The following is an 18,155-nucleotide window of genomic DNA, read 5'->3' as shown; positions in this document are numbered from 1 at the left end:
CTGCCTAGAAGCATGAGGCCCTTGGTTTGATCACCAGTACCAAAAAAAAAAAAAAAGAAAGAAAGAAACCCACAACACACACAATAGGATGGGGTGAGTGAAACAATAAAAGATAGTGCTGTTTTATTCTATTCTCTATTGCCAAACTGAACACCACAAACTGAGTAATTTATAAAGAATAAAGGTTTAAGAGGGGTGTGGTGGTATATGCATGTAATCCCAGCAATTTGGGAGATGGAGGCAAGAGGATCACTAAATTCAAGGCCAGCCTCCAGCAATTTAGCAGGATACTGTCTCAAAATTAAAAAATAAATAAATAAATAAATATAAGGTTTGGAGATGTATCAGTGGTAAAGTGTGCCTGGGTTCAATCCCCAGTATGAAAAGAAAGGTTCATTTATTTAGCTCCTGGTTCTGAAGGCTGAGAACTTCAAGGTCAGGTGGCCACATCTGGTGACTACTTGCTGGTGAGAACTCTACAGCTATAGAGTCCTAAGGCAGCCCAGGGCATCACATTAACACACATCCTAGCTCACTCAGGTCCTTCCTGTTCTTAGAAAACCACCAATGCAGTCGTGGGCTCTCACCCTCAATGATTTCATCTAATTCTGATTATCTCCCAAAGGTCCTTTCCAAATACCATTAACATATGACTTTGGGGATTAAAATTCTAAAACATGAATTCTAGAGGACACACTCAAACCAGAGCAGATATTGAGGCTTCTGGTCGAAGTCAAAGAATTTATGGTAGAAGCTACCACAGAAGAAAAAGAACACAGGTAGACAAGCAGATATGGGCAGGGAATGTAATGAACTCAGTTCAGATTATTCTTGAGCATGATAAGTTAGAGGTATTTGAAGGATAATCAGTAGAAAGTTCTAGCAGATAAATTAGGAATGAGTATGAAACCCTCAGAGCACTCAGCTTGGGGAAGGGCTCTGGATGAACCAAACAAAATAGATGAGCTCACCTAGGAAAGAGAAGTGAGAGGAAAAGAGAGTCAAGGACAGAATCTTGGGGAGAACATTAATTTGGAAGAGGAATATAAAGGAAGAAGAGTCCATGAAGGACCCTCCAAAATATACAGGGAAACCCAGAGCTTGTGCATCATAGATGCTAAGAGACAGAAACATTCAAAGGAAGATGTAGGAATGAGTGGTGAATGCAGCAAAGATTCTGTAAGATGAAAACTTTAAAAAGGCCCATTGGAAGGCTGGGGTTGTAACTCAGTGATAGAGCACCTGCCTAGTATGTGTGAGACACTGGGTTCAATCCTCAGCACCACATGAAGATAGATAAATAAAATAAAGGTATTGTGTCCATCTACAACTAAAAATATTGGAAGAAAAAAAGGCCCATTTGATTTGGCCACTAGGAGATAACTGGTGAGCATATCAAGAGCAGTTAATTTCATTAGAGTGGCGAGGGCAGATCATATTGACTTGAACATGAATTCAAAATGACAAAGTGGACACAAAAAGAACAAAACTATTTGGGAGGGTTCAGAAATAAAGGGAGAAGATAGACTGGATAGTGGCTAGAGAGGATTTGTGTCTTACAACTATGCCTTCTCAGTTAACCTACTGATTTTAGTTAAGGCTTCCTGAATCATCCAGACAGCTCAGAGAAACTCCATAGACTAATGTGAACTAAGGTTTTTTCATACACTCTGAGGAGCAAATGCTAGCAAGAGGCTGAATGCTTTCTTGGTGCCTATCAGATGCATATCAGAGAGGTGAATGCTTCCTGGGTGTTCAAAAACAAAAACAAAAACAAAAAAAGGTCTTTCTATCCCAGTATCCCCTCTCCTGAAATCACAACATCTTCTGCAGGAATCGTTAGTCGGGTAAAAAAGACTTAACTCTAGTGGCAGAGTCAAAGAAGTGACTAGTGACTAGTGAGTGACTCCACTAGGGTTTCTCAGATAAGGTTCTCCACAAATATGGTTCCAGTTTATGCCATTTCCCTCCTTCCTACTCAAACATCTGAGTATTTTCTCCTAAGGTTCATGTTTAGGAGTCTAGAAGCATGTTCTTTACCTTCATCTATTGAAGCTTAACAGCCTCAAAGAGGTGTACACTCAAGCCAAACAAGACTCTATCTTCTGCCTCCAGATGTTCTCCAACATATGAGTTCCAGTAAGTCTCCTAATTTAAAACCAAACCATGATTCTTCCTGTCCTCTTCCTTACAAATCACCCAAACTTCCTATGGGTAAACTGTGAAGCCCAAGCAAAAACCAGAAGTAGTAAGTTGTCAATTATTCCTTCCCTTTGATTAGTCCCATGCCCCGGCCCCTTCCTATGTCCTATATAACCCCTTATTGTACAAAGTCCCTCCCACAAAGCCTACATGTTCTAGTTCTAGGCCCAAGCATACTTCCAGTTCCTTCCAATTAGGCCCTAACTCAGGAACCAGAAAGAATGAAACTAATTCATATCAAGGGATATTCCTTTAAATCTTCAAATAGAGATGATCAAAAAAAATCTCCAATATGTCAAAATTCAGGCAGAGGCACCAAAAGAACTTCATAAAGTCCAGTTAATATCCTAAAGATGTTAAGAGGGATTGTGGTAAACACAGAACCAATGAGGAAGAAACATCATAAATTAGTGAAAAAATTTTGTTATTTATCTCCAGATAGGGTTTCTGAACTCATTTCGATAGAAATGAGACTTTCTCAAGAAACTCACCGCCTTTATTCAGCACATATATTGACCACCTAAAAATACTAGATTCATGAGAATGCAAAGCCCTTAAAGAGTTAACAAACTTCTATATATATCCACATACATGATATAACTACAATATGAAACAGAAAGTGAAAAGATAGAAGAAGATACATAACCAATGTGTCAAAGACAAAACATGAGGTAAGTTGGAGTCTAGAAAAGGGAAGTAAAACAGATAATTATAGGGTCAATCAACATGGTCAAATGAACAGAGCACAGGTTTTAGAGTCACACAAAGGACAGTTCAAATCCTGATTCTGCTGCTTGTTTCTCATAGGGCCTATACATGATGTTTTAGTGGTGAACCTCTGCTTTATCACATATAAAATCAAAGTAACAGTACCAATTTGATAGAATTTTTTAAAAAATGTTTTACTTGATGGACCTTTATTTTATTCATTTATTTATATGTGGTGCTCAGAATCAAACCCAGTGCCTCACACATGCCAGGCAAGCGCTCTACCATTGAGCCACAAACCCCAGCCCTTAGCTAGATTCCATGAGAATGCAAAGCCCTTAAAGAGTTGAGTCAGGAATTCACACATACCTGAAAGTTCAATATAGTATCTGGAAAACAGTAAGGTCAGGAAAGTAAGACCCACCATACATAGACATAATGTTCTCTCCCCTGCCCCTCACAGGGCTGTCTGGACCTGACTCAGGGATAGGCAGTCAGCCAAGTACCTGATGTTTGCTCATTGATTGGGACCAGATAGTTCAGTTGGTTCCCCAAGATTAATGGGACCTCAGTAAGGAGGTACAGGAAGTGCATATATGTTACATGCTTGCCAGGATAACACCTGGAAACACAAGCCCAGTCTCCTGCTAAGAAAGTACAGCATTAGGATACAGGTATAGTTACAGATTACACTACATACAGCAAGACACTGGGTCATGCCATTTTTTTTTTTTATATAGCAAGTATTCAATGACTGCTGGACAAACTGACATGATCTGAATTCTCAATAAAATCTGTCTAAATGGATCCATGTTTAAACAAGTACACACAAGAGGAAAATAACATCCAAGGTCTGAAGTGACAACCTAAGGAACTTCTATCTCCACTCATGATGAAATAACAGGGACTAAATTTACTTTCCTTTCTTGAACAACTGAAAACCAGATAAAGATATGAAATGATGGTTTTTTAAATATTTTGGCAACGGGCAACACAGGGCATTGATCCCTTGAAAAAAGGGGAAAGTAGTAATCCCTCCTAGGACCCCAGCTAATGACCCAGAGTTCCCAGGTCATAGGCAGGGAGGAGACCTGATAGTTCAAAATCTCAATGTGTTAAGAATTTGGAGAGGCCAAAGTGGCTAGAATCTGCAGGCACAGTAACTGAGAGCAGGAAGTTACAAAGAGAAAAAGCTCCAGATTGGCAGAGGGATCCCTTTAGGCTTTTGGCCTACTATTAACCTGGATATGCCTGTGAGGAAATTCATGCAAGGATGAGGAAATAACCATCAAAGGAAGTAGATGCACAACTACCAGAGTTCACTCAGAGAGAGATGTATTTCATATTCCCACCAGGCAGAATGGACAAATCCCCTGAAACAAACGGAATTGGGTGGAATATTCAAGAAGGGTTTTGGCTTAATAGTGAGACCATTTTATCTTTAGACCAAAGGCTATCCTGGACCAGCCACAACAAAGCATAAATATAAAGATTCAAGCCAGGGCTGGGGCTGGGGCTCAGTGGCAGAGCACTTGTCTAGCATGTGTGAGGCACTGGATTTGATCCTTAGCACCACATAAAAATAAACAAATAAAATAAAGGCAAGCTGTCCATCTATGACTACAAAAAAATTAAAAAAAAAAAAAAAAAGTTCATGCCTATTCCAAGTAACTGAATTGCTCCTGAGAACAAAGCTCCAAAGTATATATTTATAGGAAAACAAAAAGTTTTAGCACATAGCAAGGTAAAACTCACTCTGTATGGACTCCAATTAAAAAAAAAAATTAAGCATGTGAAGAAAGAAAAATATGACCCAAAATTAGGAGAATAATAAAATAATTGAAATAAGTCAATAAATTATACAGATGATAGAACTAGTAGACAAGGATATCAAAATATTGTAAACACACTCCATCTGTTCAAGAGAGAAGAGGAGGGCATGAAAGAAATGGAAGAAAAGAAAATTCAAACTGAACTTCTATAGAGAAAAACACAAATTCCTAAAATGAAAACTATACAGGATCAAATTGACTACAAATTAGCCAATGCAGAAGAAAAAGTTAGTGAATATGAAAATATAGCATTAGAAACTGCCCAAAATGGTATACAGAGAGAAAAAAAGAAGACTGAAAAAACAAAAGAAAGAAAAAAGAATGCAATGAACCTTGGGACTATATCAAGCAACCTAATCTAAATGGAGTGGGGAGTAGAAGAGAGGTAGCAAGGCTCAGAAATAGTATTTTGAGAGAAAATGTCCACATATTTTAAAAATTTGATTAAAACTATAAAGTCACAGATCTAAGAAGTTAATCAAACCCCAAGAAACACAAAAGGAAAACACAAGGCACATCACCATCAAAATGTTGAAACCAGTAATGAAATGAAAACCTTAAAAGCATGGTGGGAGGGGAGACAGACGCATAGCACAGAGGAATGAAGAACTAACAGTATACTTAACATCAGAAGTCGTGTGAGACAGGAGACAATGGAGGTTCCATTCTATCCCTAATGCTTTCTGTGGGCCAAAATATTTTTAGGGAGACCTAGTGTTAAGCACAAGGTAGGGACTCAGTGGCTTTAAAAAAGCAAGTCTGGTATCTACAGAAGAGTAAAAAGGGGAAAAAAAAAAAAACTTATTAGGCTCACATAAAAGGGATCTACCTATGTTCTCACAATATTACAGACCCCCACAGACCTTTGCAGTCTTATGGCAATAATAACACACTGAAAAAGAGACAGGAAAGGTCTACCAAAATATTTACCCCATCATAGAATAAAATCAACTTAAAAATAAAAAATAAGAAATGAAATCAGGAGTGGTAGCACATATCTATAATTCTAGCTACTTGGGAGGCTGAGGATCCCAAGTTCAAGGCCAGTCTGTCTCAAAATTTAAAAAATTTAAGGAAAGGGCTGGAGATGTAATTAGGTGACACAGCACTTGCCTAGCATGTGCAAGGCCCTGGGTTCAATCATCATCATGCACACACACACACACACACACACACACACGTATTTAATAAGAAATGAGGTAGCCTTCCCACATCCGGTATAAGTAGGTCTCCTTTCCTTCAAGTACAGACATTTGTTGGTCAATGTATCTGGTCTCAACAAGTTCAGATAAAAGCTTTCTGTCAAAATGGAAGAATGCTCCTTGACAGTCACAGATAAGAATAACTCAAGATGTGAATGAGAGATATTCAGTTCTTGCTATGCAATCCAGCCCAGGGTTGCAAAATCTCTTCCTCATTAAATGCCCAAGTTCAAAGTTCAGCCTGAAGCTCTACATTCTGGAGGGGCCATGAAGGTGGCAATTCATTTTTTCCATGAGTTTTGGTCTGGTTTCTTCATATGGCAGCATATGGAGGTAATTCGGGTTGTCACAACATGGTGGGGGTTGGAAGTGACTACTAGGATCTAAGGATAGGGCCAGGGATGCTTCTAAACATTGTACTGTGCATAGGATAGGCCCCGCCACACACACCCACACACACCACCAACACCAAAGAATTACTAGTCCCAACATGTCATCAGTGCTGCACCAGACCTCAGTGAATAAATGCTAAGCTACAGGATGTCAGGGGCTCTATCCTGGTGATACATATAGGGTGCAATTCCCTCACACCACTGGAAAGCCTTCTGTCCTACCACCAGGTTCCCAAACCAGTATTTTGATCCCTCATCTTTAACTCAAACTTACAGTCTCTCAGAGAGAGGAACTTGGGAATGAAGACATCTGGTCTTATAGCCCATCTCTGCTACTGACTGAGACTATGGACATGTCACATAACTTTTTTGGTACCATTTCCTAAAGACCATTTTCCTCCTAACTGGAGGAGTTAGAAAAGATGATCTAAGAGTACTTCCACCTATAAAATTCTAAAATTTCAATGCTAGGACTGGTCTTATCTACTTAAAATGAACCACAGGAATGGGGCCAGGATCCAGCCTTATGCATAAGAACATCCATCTTCTGAAGGACGGAGATTCTTATTCTTACATCATAGAAATCAAACTGAACAAAAAGAACTATAGAGAAGTCAGGAACTCAAGTAAGAGGAGCCGACAAAAAGGTTCTACAGACAAAGGTCAGCCCAGGCCCTCAGGTTTAAAATATGAAAGTTAGAAATCAGTCTCTCCTTCATTCCTCAAGTCAAGCTCTTTGATCAAGTATTAAGAGGTGAAAGAGTAAGGACAGGGCCTTGCTAGTCACACTGCAGTTCATCAAAGGCAGCACTAGCATCACCTAGGAGCTTATAGAAACCTGAACCTCACCTTGATCCCAGATCCACAGAAGCAGACTCTACATTTCAGTAAGATTACCTCGGTGATTCAAACATACCTTAAAGTTTAGGAAGCCCTGCTTTAGGATATGGTGACTTTATAGTTCCTGCTTTGTCACTTTTTCACTTAGTTAAATATGGCTTTTGTTTCTATGTACATTCTCCCCTAATCCTACCTCTCTGCGCAAGTGTGTGTGCACGCACACCAATATACACACATTAAAGAGAGACTGAGAATTTCCAAATCCAGAATTACTGAGAGCAATGAGAGCGGGCAACTTGCCCTCTGTATCTTTCCTATATTCACAAAAGGTCAGAGAAGCACTAGTTAAATTATACCTCTTCTAAGGGAGTCAATCAGTCACCCCTGCCATTCAGATTCCTCAGGAGGAACAGAAAACAGGATGGTGCACCCAAAGGTACAAACTCAGATGGCAAGAGATTCACCATCTGCATCTGAACAAAGATCAATGGGGATCCAGAGTTTCATTTTTGAAGTTAACCCCCACCCCCATGGGCGCTGGTGGGGGAGGGGGTCATCTTATGTAAAGATTCTTAGGGGCAAGAGCAAAAGGGCAAAGAACACACACCAAGTAAAGAACATCGCTGCAAGGGTTCTCCTAGCAGAGTGGGGGTTGGGTGGGTGGGCAGTATTTGGAACAAAACCAAGACTTGGAGGAAGTGAGCATAACAGAGCACTGGAACAGGAGGCGGAAGGTGGAGAGAAGGGAAGTGGACCCTGCCACACGGTGGGTTCTGGAAGAGGTGAGGTTACAATACACCCCACACTTCCTCCCCTGCTAAGGTCACTCACCACAAGCAACAGATGGCCCAGCCCCAGGCAGCTGGCAAGGGATAGCAGTCTGCACATGCCTGCAGGTCCCTCCCCCAGGGCTGAATAGGGAAAGGAGTGGGATAAAGTCAAGGCCCGCTGAGTGCCCTGGGGGTGGGGGTGGCAACTTCCCCCAGTGCTTTGCACCAGCAAGGCACAACCTCAAAAACAATGCTCAGCATTATCTAAGGTTCTCCAAGCACCCACACAACTCAGAAAGAGAGATTGAGTGCAGTGAAGAAGTTGGGGTTGAGAGAGGAGGAGCCAACAGAGTTCCCAGAATGGGAACTGAGATGTGCTGGCCCAGGAGGGGTTGCGCACTCATTCAACATTTACTGTGTTTATACCACATTCCAGGCACAGTACCAGCTACTAGGGAACCTGGTGACAGCAGACAATTTGCCCTCAGGATGCTCATGCTAAGGTCAAAAATGAACAAGGAAACAGATGGTAATGTCATCAGAGGAATTCCTGGAGATGGGGACCTAACTCAGGTCAAGTGAGATGCTGGGCATATATGAAGGAAAAGAATTTCAGCATGTGCCAATCCAAGACACAAACAGATTTATTTAGGAAAGCAGATATACATTCAAGGGAGAATACGGGCCATCTCCAGAGGGAGAGACAGCAAACCCTTGGTCTGGGGTGTTAATATTTACAGAGGGACAAAAACTGAGGTCTGGACTTAAACGAGTGGAGTTATACAATTTAGTGCCAGTTTCTAAGTGTTGCTCTTGGATCATGTTACTTCTGTGGACAGGGACAAGCAAGGACATGGGTCAAGGACAAGGGCCAAAGACTTTGGTTAAGGACACTGGCTGGGTTGCTCACTAGTTGCTTGTTTTGTATTCCAAAGGTTCATGGATGTTTTGTGCTTTCCACCAGTGCCTGGGTTCTTGTTTTTCAGAGTTAGTATATCTTTCTTTTTCTCTATCCCCAAATTCCCATCTCAGTAATATAGTTGGGAAGTGCTGAGCACAGGGCAATGTGTCAGCGCTCACACCTGTAGGGGGGCACGCAGCAGTCAAAACTAACTCTGGTTTTAAGGAGGTTATTAGTCAGGTAAAGAAGAGGTGAGTAAAGAAAGGGACTGGAAGCCAGTGCAATGGCACATATCTATAATCCCAGCAACGCAGGCAGCTGAGGCAGCAGGATTCCAAGTTGAAGGCCGGCCTCCGCAACTTAACAAGGGCCTAAGCAATTTAGCAAGACCCTGTCTCAAATTAAAAAATAAAAATTAAAAGCATGGGGATGTAGCTCAGTGGTGAAGTGCTCCTGAGTTCAATTCCAGTACAAAAAAAAAAAAGAGGAGGAGGAAAGAAGGAAGGAAGAGAGGGAAGAATGGAGGGATAGATGGATTGGGAATGGGGGACACTGCAAGAATAAACAACATATGCCAAAGCTGGGAGGCAAAAAAAACTGGAAAATGTCCAGCCTTCGCTGCCTCTGGTCACCTTCACCAGTAGCAGACACCTGCTTTGCCATGGGATCCTAATTATTTTTGCCTAAAGGAACTGTAGGGTCGTCTTGTAAAGTCCAATCTATCCATTTTAATAAGGAAAAACTGTCCTGGAGAGGGACAAAAACTTGCCCCAGGATATAGGGCTTGTGAATGGCTAAATCAGAACCCTGTTCCCCTAACTCTTAACCAAGTTCCCAAGGCTATCTCCCAATCAGAATCTGACTGCTGACAGAGCCCTCTGGGACATATAGGAGGCACCAGACTGTTAGTCTGTTCTGAGCCAAGGAATGGTTCCCATCCAGTCCTCTGTCAGAAGAGAAGGTCAGCAGCACAGGCCTAAAGGAATTCCAGTGTGGCAGAAATGGCTCATAAGAAATAAGTGGTTATTGGCTCTTCTGGAAAGAAGGCAGAAGGCGCATACAATGGTACCTAAGGTAGACTCTGTATACATATAGTATTAGCAGAAATGGGTCTCCCTCAGAAATGAAGGATGATTGTTCTGAGAGCCGAGGGAAACTATCTGCCAATACAGAGGGGACGGCAAGGCTGGGGTGTGCCAAATAAGGCAGGCTTACTTAAGACTCCCGACCTTCTTCCCCAGGAGCCCACCCCCTCCTCTGACTGGTCACACTAACCTCGCTGTGAAAAGCAGTCACTTCAGGGAAGCTGCCAGTCTCCCTCTTGGCCTACCCTTGGGGGATGGACCAGAAGCCCCTGGAGCATGAGGACCGGTTGCCCTTATTGTCACTTCAATCCCCACAGTCCTCAGCCTGCTGCCACCCTGGATCAGGCCACGGGTAGAGTGATGGAGAACACTCATTAGCTTTGGGTATAACCCCCTACACAATTTAAATAGAAGATGCAGTTATTCAACTGCCCAAGTAGAATTTCTCCTTTGCCCATAAGAAAGCAAAGATCCATGTCACCACCCAGCTAGCTCATTAAAACCGAACAGAGGGCTGGGGAGATAGCTCAGCTGGTAGAGTGCTTGCCTCGCAAGCACAAGGCCGTGAGTTCGATCCCCAGCACCACTAAAAAAAAAAAAAAAAAAAAAAAAAACGAACAGAAAGAGGTTAAGGGGCACAAGGGTTAAAACCATTTACTAACCCATTACTACCTGGTGATCCTCAGCTTCAAGACCTTGAAGCAAGGGTGCTCAGAAATCTTTGTTGTGCAAAACGTCCTCAGATGCTGTCTCTGCACACTCCTGGGCAATCACCAAAGGCAGGCCTTGGCTCAGTGCTGGAGCGCTTGCCTAGCATACACCATGCCCTGGGTGAGGGACTCCCACCACTGAAAAAAGAAAAAAAGACATTTTGTAAAGATTGGTACTGGCCCTCAGGGTCAATACCAGACAGTGATATTCAGGGCAAGAGAGTGGCCTATCAAAAGGACTGACTTTCTCAGGGGCTAAAAAGCCATGTTTTGTCTAGGACAACAAAGGGGTCATAAGGGGTACCTTGTGTCCCAAACTCCTTCATATCTTCCAAAAAGAAGCATCTGATTGGAGTTGACTGAGAAAGTATGTGAGTGTGTGTGTCTGTGTGTGTGTAAGATGACATTATAACCACACTTCCTCCTCTCCAAAACACCATTCTGAACTTGCCCTCCTGAAAGGCAAATGCAGCTCTGATTTTCAGAGAACTTCTTGTCTTCTCTCCCAGCTTTTTACAACAGATGAATGCTCCCCTGGGGGAAAAGCAGCTGTAAACACAGGAGAGGGTGGAAAAAGAAGCCAGCTATGAGCTCCACAGGAACCATTGTACTATTGTAAAGGCCTTCTTAAAAGAAGCAACACCCTATTTCAAATAGAAAACACACAACTTCATTCAAAGTACTTCTTTAAAGTGCAACATTTGGGCACTCTCTACCCTGCAGGGCTGCTTTCTCCCCTATTTGACTTTAAGACCCTTACTTAAAAAGTGAGCTGGCAAATTTCTTCCTGGGTCCCTTAGAAAGCATTTGTTCACAGTTCGAACAAAGTACTTGTTACTGAGTGTCTATCATTGCCATCACCACCAAAGGACTGAATTTTATTACCAAACTGCCCTAGACATTCAGACAAATTTAAGTCATTTTCTTTTTAGGCAGACTGAAGCCACAGAATTTACTAGTTTAGAACAGAATGGGAAGAGGGTATAAATCTGAGACAGGCGGCCCTTTTGCACTCATTACTTTCCAAAAGCAACAGTAATTTTTCAAAAGCTCAGGATTCAATCACTCACTGATTTCTTCTATCCCTCCATCACAATAGTAATAGGGCTGCCACCTAAAACCCATTTGCCAAAAACAAAAAATCTAAAGAGGGGTCTTAGAGAAAGTTTGTGAGAAGAAAATTTAACCTGGTAGCTGGTTTTATTTTTACACAAATTCGAATTAAATAGGTTTTGCCTTTGCAACCATACTTGTTATCTAGAATTCCAGTAAATTTAGACCTGACCACTGGTTAAACTGGATATCAAGAATTAAGCTGGCTGAAACTGCTCCCAGCTCACAGATGTTTCTACCATGTTCTACAGTTCTAGGTGGATCTGAGAAATGAAAGGAAAACTTGGTGAGAAGTCAGCATAATACTTAACTCTGTCCCCAAGTCAGTAGTGGAGAGCACTGCTTTTAATTTTGTGCAAGATTCTATTATTGAAAGAAAAAAAATGCAACATAAGCAAAGTGACAAAGGCAAAGAAAGATGTTTGGATTTGCAGAATACATTCAAATCTCCAAACTTCCCAGAAATCAGTACAAATAAATCAAATCCTCAGTTCTACAAGTCTACCAACTCTTGCCCCTAACTGTCCATTCCCTTAAATTATAAGTTTCCCTGTGCAGCTTTTACACCCCCTTTTGGGGTGATTCATCACACAAAGAACCTGGATCAAACAGGTTTGATTCCCAACACCATGCCCCAAGAATTCCACTCAACTTTTAGGAGAATCTCAAGGTGGGATGACCTCTTGGGGCACAAGTCTGATCCTGCCTACTTTCTATTTTTTCTCAGGTCTTGGTTCCCAGGGTCCTAAAACTCTTGGATGGTCTCCAGGCCCCTGCTCTGCTCCAGGCCAGTCAAAGCCCTGAGAGGAATTTCCCTTTCACCTCTGATAGTTCACCTATCAGAGGTCTGTCCATGTTTTGTCATTTCTTAACAGTCTTCAATACACAGTATGCAAAATGTACAGAAAAACGTTTCCAACACTCCAGGAACTTTTTCTTTTTTTGGTACTGGGGTACTGAGTCATATCCCCAGTCCTTTTTATTTTGAGACAGGGTCTCGCTAAGTTGCTTAGGGCCTTGCTGAAGGGCTGAGGCTGGTTTGAACTTGTGATCCTCCTGCCTCAGCGTCCTGAGTTTCTGGGATTATAAGTATGGGCGACTGAGCCTGTCACCCTCTAGGAACTTTCAGCAGTTTAGGAAGGATACATACCCAGATAGCAAAAAACCAACACGGCCAAGAACACAAGAATATCTATTTTGGTATTTTGTTTTGTTTTTGTTGTTTTTGTTTTTGTTTTTGTGGTGTGGAGGTTACCAGGATTGAACTCAGGGCACTAAGCCACATCCCCAGCCCTATTTTGTATTTTATTTAGAGACAGGGTCTCACTGCGTTGCTTAGCACCTCACTTTTGCTGAGGCTGGCTTTGAACTCTCAATCTTCCTGCCTCAGTCTACCAAGTTGCTGGTATTACAGGCATGCGCCACAGTGCCTATTTTCAGTATTCTATGTTAAGTGTAACAAACGCTAAATTTTGAGGTATGAATAATTAGAAAATAAGGACAAGCAGCAGCTACTTGTGAGTTCTGGACAAAATAATGGAAAAAAACAGAGAACAGCAAAACTGACCTAAACCAAGATGATGAAAGAGTGCCTTAAAACAAAGGAGGGAGATGGAACCTGAAAGCTTTGAAAGCTGAAAAAGAGGGAGAAGGTAAGAAGGAATATATTATGAAAGAACATTTCAAAATGGGCACAGTGGTGCACAAGTATAATCCTCAGTGAGAATGAGGTAGGAGGATTAACTGTTTAATGCCAGCCTCACCAACTCATTGGGACCCTGTTTAAAAATAAAAAATAAAAAGGGTTGGAGATATGGCTCAGTGGTAAAGCACCCCTGGGTTCAATTCCCAGTACAAAAAATAAGGAAAGGAACATTCCTTCTGGGGCAGAAACACTGAAGTAAGCTTGCCAGATCGTGGGGTGGATTGGGGATGGGGGTTACAGAAAATAAATTCCATTCTAAAATTCTCCAGAGCAAGGAACAATTCTTACTGGTTTCCCTAGTTTCTGCCACCTACCAGACTCTGGTTATTTCACAAAGTATTTAGTATTCGGTTGACTCCTTAAGATAAGGCCAGTTTGCACAGCTATGGAAAATAGGCAGAGAAATTCAACCTTGGGTCAGTAGGTTATAGGCACCAATAATGTTCTTAGGCAGGATACCTAACCTAATCCAATTCTGCAGCATCTTCTAAGGTCCTCAAGGAGCACCTCACCATGGCAAGGAACAGCAGTGCCAACCCTCACACACTGAGGGCTTTATTCTCTTACCTAGTCCCCAGAGATAAGCACTAACTGAAAGGTATATAAACCTGGCAAGAGAGACTAAAGCAACTGGAAAGCCAGGCAGGATAGCAAGCTTCAGTCAGGAACGATGTAAAAGGAATCTGCAGAAGGTGGCAGGGACTGGTAACAAACTAGAATGGAAGGGCTCAGAGGCGTGCAGGGTGGAGCAGGAAGACTCAGGTTTCCATTCCCAGATGGTACCATTATATTCAGGCAATGCTTTGGCTCAGTGACCACCAAATGCTAAGGTCAGTTAGCATGGCCATTCTGCCTATTTCTGGGAATGGCAGAAACATATTCCATCCTTCCCATCTGCCTGTGGTTTTTTAATGCTAGCTGTGATTTCCTGTAATTCCTGGTTGTCAGAGGGTGAAGGGAGTCGATGGGAAGATAAGGAATGGAGGCACTGACAATTCCTGTCCATCACACTGTGATAAACACATCTCAAGAGTCCTGCATTACCATTTTACTGGCAGCTCTTATTCTAGGAAGAAGAGAAAAAGGGAAGGAAGCATTACGTTTTGAAAACCAAGAGGGAAGTGCTGTCTTTATGCAATGAGTTTCCCATCCTAGTTGGAGTCTCCCCAGCTGCGTTCAGTGAAGGAGGAAAGAAGAGACTCAGTACCCACCCTGAAAGCCGGAACCAATCCCTACAGAAAAGAAGAGCCCCAGATCGCTTGCTGCCTGGTTGTGTCAAAAATGATCACGAAATCAGGAGACCACCGTCAATGTGCAGCAGGCCAAAACACTTCCAAGTACACAGCATCACTGCAAACAGGGAGATGGATTTCCACAGGGAGATGAGTACACACAGGGGCATCAATGTTCCCAAGTGCTTGGCTCAAATAGGGCTGTGGTGGCAAAAAGCTATGAGCCCTAGGACGGTGAGCCTGGCTTAAGCAATTAAGCCTTAGCAATTAAGTCCACCCATGGAGAAGCCCAACACCCTGAGAGCCACTTTGCTATCCATTACCATCCTAGACCAGAGAAAGAAACAGTGTAAGAACAGGGTGGACAGGGACCCTCTATGAAACAGCTGTGATTAACCTGAATTTCCTAATCTTTTTCAAGCAAGACTTCTAAAAAACAAGTCAGTTCCTGGAGAAAACAGTTTAAAATGTGCTTCTTTACAAAAGAAAAGTGCAATCTGGCCCTTTCCTAACTATACACAGGCATAAGGGGAAAAGAGCCCAGAATGAATGAAGAACAAATTGTTGGTTGTAAAAACTTGGTGGATTCTCTGACATTTTCTAAGCAAGTACTTCCTCCCACCTATGACAGAATTTGGCTACCCCATAACAGTCGTGCTGTATTCTTCCACACAGGAGCCTTGGAAAATTAAAACTGAGAATATCTGTTATGGCAACCATTTTCCCCATGTTAGGCTTCCCTAGGGTTAAGGTTAAAATTTCAAACTGAGTAGTCTGACCCCAAAGAATACAATCTGGTAGAAGTTCAAATTTACTCTATGTCATATAATGTAATTCATTTTAAATGTTAACATTATTCTGGATATACTGTGAACTAGGAAGCACCGTCACAAAAACAAAACAGGAAGTTTTGAAAATTGTTCACACTGACACCTGAAGCTATCCACTCCCCTCCAGCTCTACTTCAGAACTCAGGCAGAAGAGATCTTGTTGAATACATGCAGCCAGGATCCCACCCTCAAGAGAACATATTTTTGAAGGTCTAAGATAGGTCATATGATTCTAAAGCACACTTGGGAGAGAAACTGCTTCAGAGCATTCTAGGAGACTTCAGAAACCACTCTAAGATTTGAGAATATAGATCACTAGATGATGGATCACTGCCCACCAACCCTGAACTGCTAAAAGCTGGATAATCACTTTTCACTCAAAGGCACTGCATGTTAAAGCCACTGGCAGAATGGAGTGGAATGAAAAAGGAAGTCAAAGATATTAACCCAAGAGCTGTCTTTACATGCATGATTTGAGATTGTTTTTTCCATGATCTACATATGTTTGCTCCCAGTCTTTCACATCTGAAATAACCTAGCTAGAGTTGCCTCAAAAATATAAGCTTGATTTCTCTGGAAAATAACTGTCAAAAATGGATGCACTGCATATTGATGGTCAACTTCAGACATTCTTAAGAAAATTTTCAATAGAAAAGGGCTGAGAGAAGTTTGTTGTTTGGTTTTTAAAATGTGCTTTTTAAGAGTTCAAACACAAAAACATGTTGCTGGAGTCTCTGTACTCATTTGTGAAATGATTAAAGAGGGCAGGCACTCTAAGGTAGTGCCTCTCGGCGCTTCAGTTAGCATCAGTAAATGTCCATCCTTCTACACGAGCTCACCAATTTTGTCCTTCCTTCTTGACTTAATTTATCTATTTAAACTGTATTACTCTCCAAGAAAGATGGCTCCAAGCTCAGAAACAGTTTCAGTAATTTAATTAAGTTGTGCAGAAATGTCAGTTTCTTGGGCACCAGCCTGACCTTCCTCTGCTCCTTTCTGGTTTCTGAGGGAAAGCTGTGGCTGCTACTTCCCCTTGGGGTGGGTCTACCTCAATTCTTTTTCCACAAGGTCATGACTTCCACAAGGTCATTACAGAGGCTGCAGCCTGTGGTCAAGAGTTCAGAAGGACTGGCTCTGCTACTTACCAGCTGTGCTAGGCTAGGCAAACTTTTAAAATCCTCTCAACTGTCAAATGGGTACAAATAAATGACCTACTTCAAAGGTGCTGTGAAGATTAAATAAGCTAATATATACAAAGCACAAAGAACAGTGCCTGGCTCATAGAAACAATTCAATATGTGTTCACATTTATTATCCACCTACCTGGATTGAGAGTTTTGTATGAACCTAGGGCTTTATAATTCCCAAAGCAGTCTCAGTTCCTTATGGCTACATTCAATTCTCAAAAAAACCACGTAAATTAGATAAGACTGAACATTATCGACATTTCCCTCTACAAGGAAAAGGAAGCAGCTGAGCTGTAGAGGCTGATCACACATCGGTCTCCCTCTTTGTTAGAGACCTGTCTCTGTCTTCTCTGTATACAACCAACATACACACACACTACCAGGCACTCAGGTACTGCAGGACTGACTGCAGGGTTGATAATACTGTAAACACACCAGAATCATCATTCCCGGACACTGCTGGCCAACTTGAACAGGGACAAAAAGGCTAGCTTTCCCAAGCCTAACTCTAACTCATCCCTGAAAGGAAAGGAAGGAGTCAGAGGTCACTTAGAGGAAAATGTCAGAACAGGACAGGCATAACCTCTGATGTAACAGGGAACTGGTATAACTGAACAGGGCATTGCCAGACCCTCCCATTGGGTCAAATGGGGATCCACAAAGGCACATTTCAAAGGCAGATAATGGTGCCTTGGTAACTGCAATGGTTACCAATGCCTTTCAGCAGAGCATAGACCAGTTTATAAAAACTAGGGATTAAAGGGTTTCCTGTGGGGCTCAATTGCCACCTGGCTAAATATGGAAGCTATCTAGTTCTCTGGGTCCCAAGCAAATCCCAGGGTGCCCCTCAGGGAAGAACTTCCATCATCCAACTGCACACCCTCAGACAGACCCCTTACACCTCACTCTCTCTTTTTCCATTTAGCTGGTCTTTGTTGATTTCTCCTTTCCATACCCTTCAGCGAGGCAATTCACTCCCACGCACTCCTACACTGCAGCTTCCCCGCCCCACCCACCTTTCTCCAGGCATTTGTTCTCCTGATTCCCTCATCACCTCATCCCCCATCCCAAATTTCTAACCTACAAAAACTTTATCTGCCATAAAAGAAACACCTTGGAATTACTCCAACTCTGTCCATGCTCCAACACAGTAAATTACAGCACTTAATGTTGCAAGCCTGGTGTCCTGATCTAGCAAAGCCCACCTAGGGAAAGCACCGAGCACAGTGCCTGGCACTCAACACCTTCCTGTCTTGTCCCACTCCCCAGGGGATTTTTTTTCTTCCTTTTCTGGGCTACTCAGACACAGTTACTTTTTCTAAATATCATACCTGCTAAATCCAAAAGTCTTGACCAAGTGATGGCCCCTTTGGTCATCAAAGGTATCTCTGTAGCCAGGACATGGTCCCATCAGCAATCTTCAGCTTACACTAAGGGAAGATTCGT

General features: G+C 42.2%; 1 protein-coding gene across 6 annotated transcripts in view; it reads right to left on the bottom strand.

Annotated features, from left to right (window-relative positions):
* Susd6 (sushi domain containing 6) overlaps window positions 1–18,155 on the bottom strand; it is a 94,249-nt gene that overhangs the window by 60,993 nt on the left and 15,101 nt on the right. For 2 of the 6 annotated variants that reach the window (XM_047539558.1, XM_047539561.1), the window contains exon 2: window positions 10,595–10,780. The exons of 2 other annotated variants lie outside the window; for them this stretch is intronic. The gene's annotated coding sequence lies outside the window, so the exon portion shown is untranslated. The remainder of the gene's footprint in view (window positions 1–10,594; window positions 10,781–18,155) is intronic. 2 more of the 6 variants (XM_047539556.1, XM_047539560.1) reach the window with 1 other exon arrangement.

This window comes from Sciurus carolinensis, chromosome 2, assembly GCF_902686445.1.
Source record: "Sciurus carolinensis chromosome 2, mSciCar1.2, whole genome shotgun sequence".
NCBI lineage: Eukaryota > Metazoa > Chordata > Mammalia > Rodentia > Sciuridae > Sciurus > Sciurus carolinensis.
The sequence above is the reverse complement of the archived record's forward strand: the minus strand, read 5'-3'. Positions and strand labels throughout refer to the sequence as shown.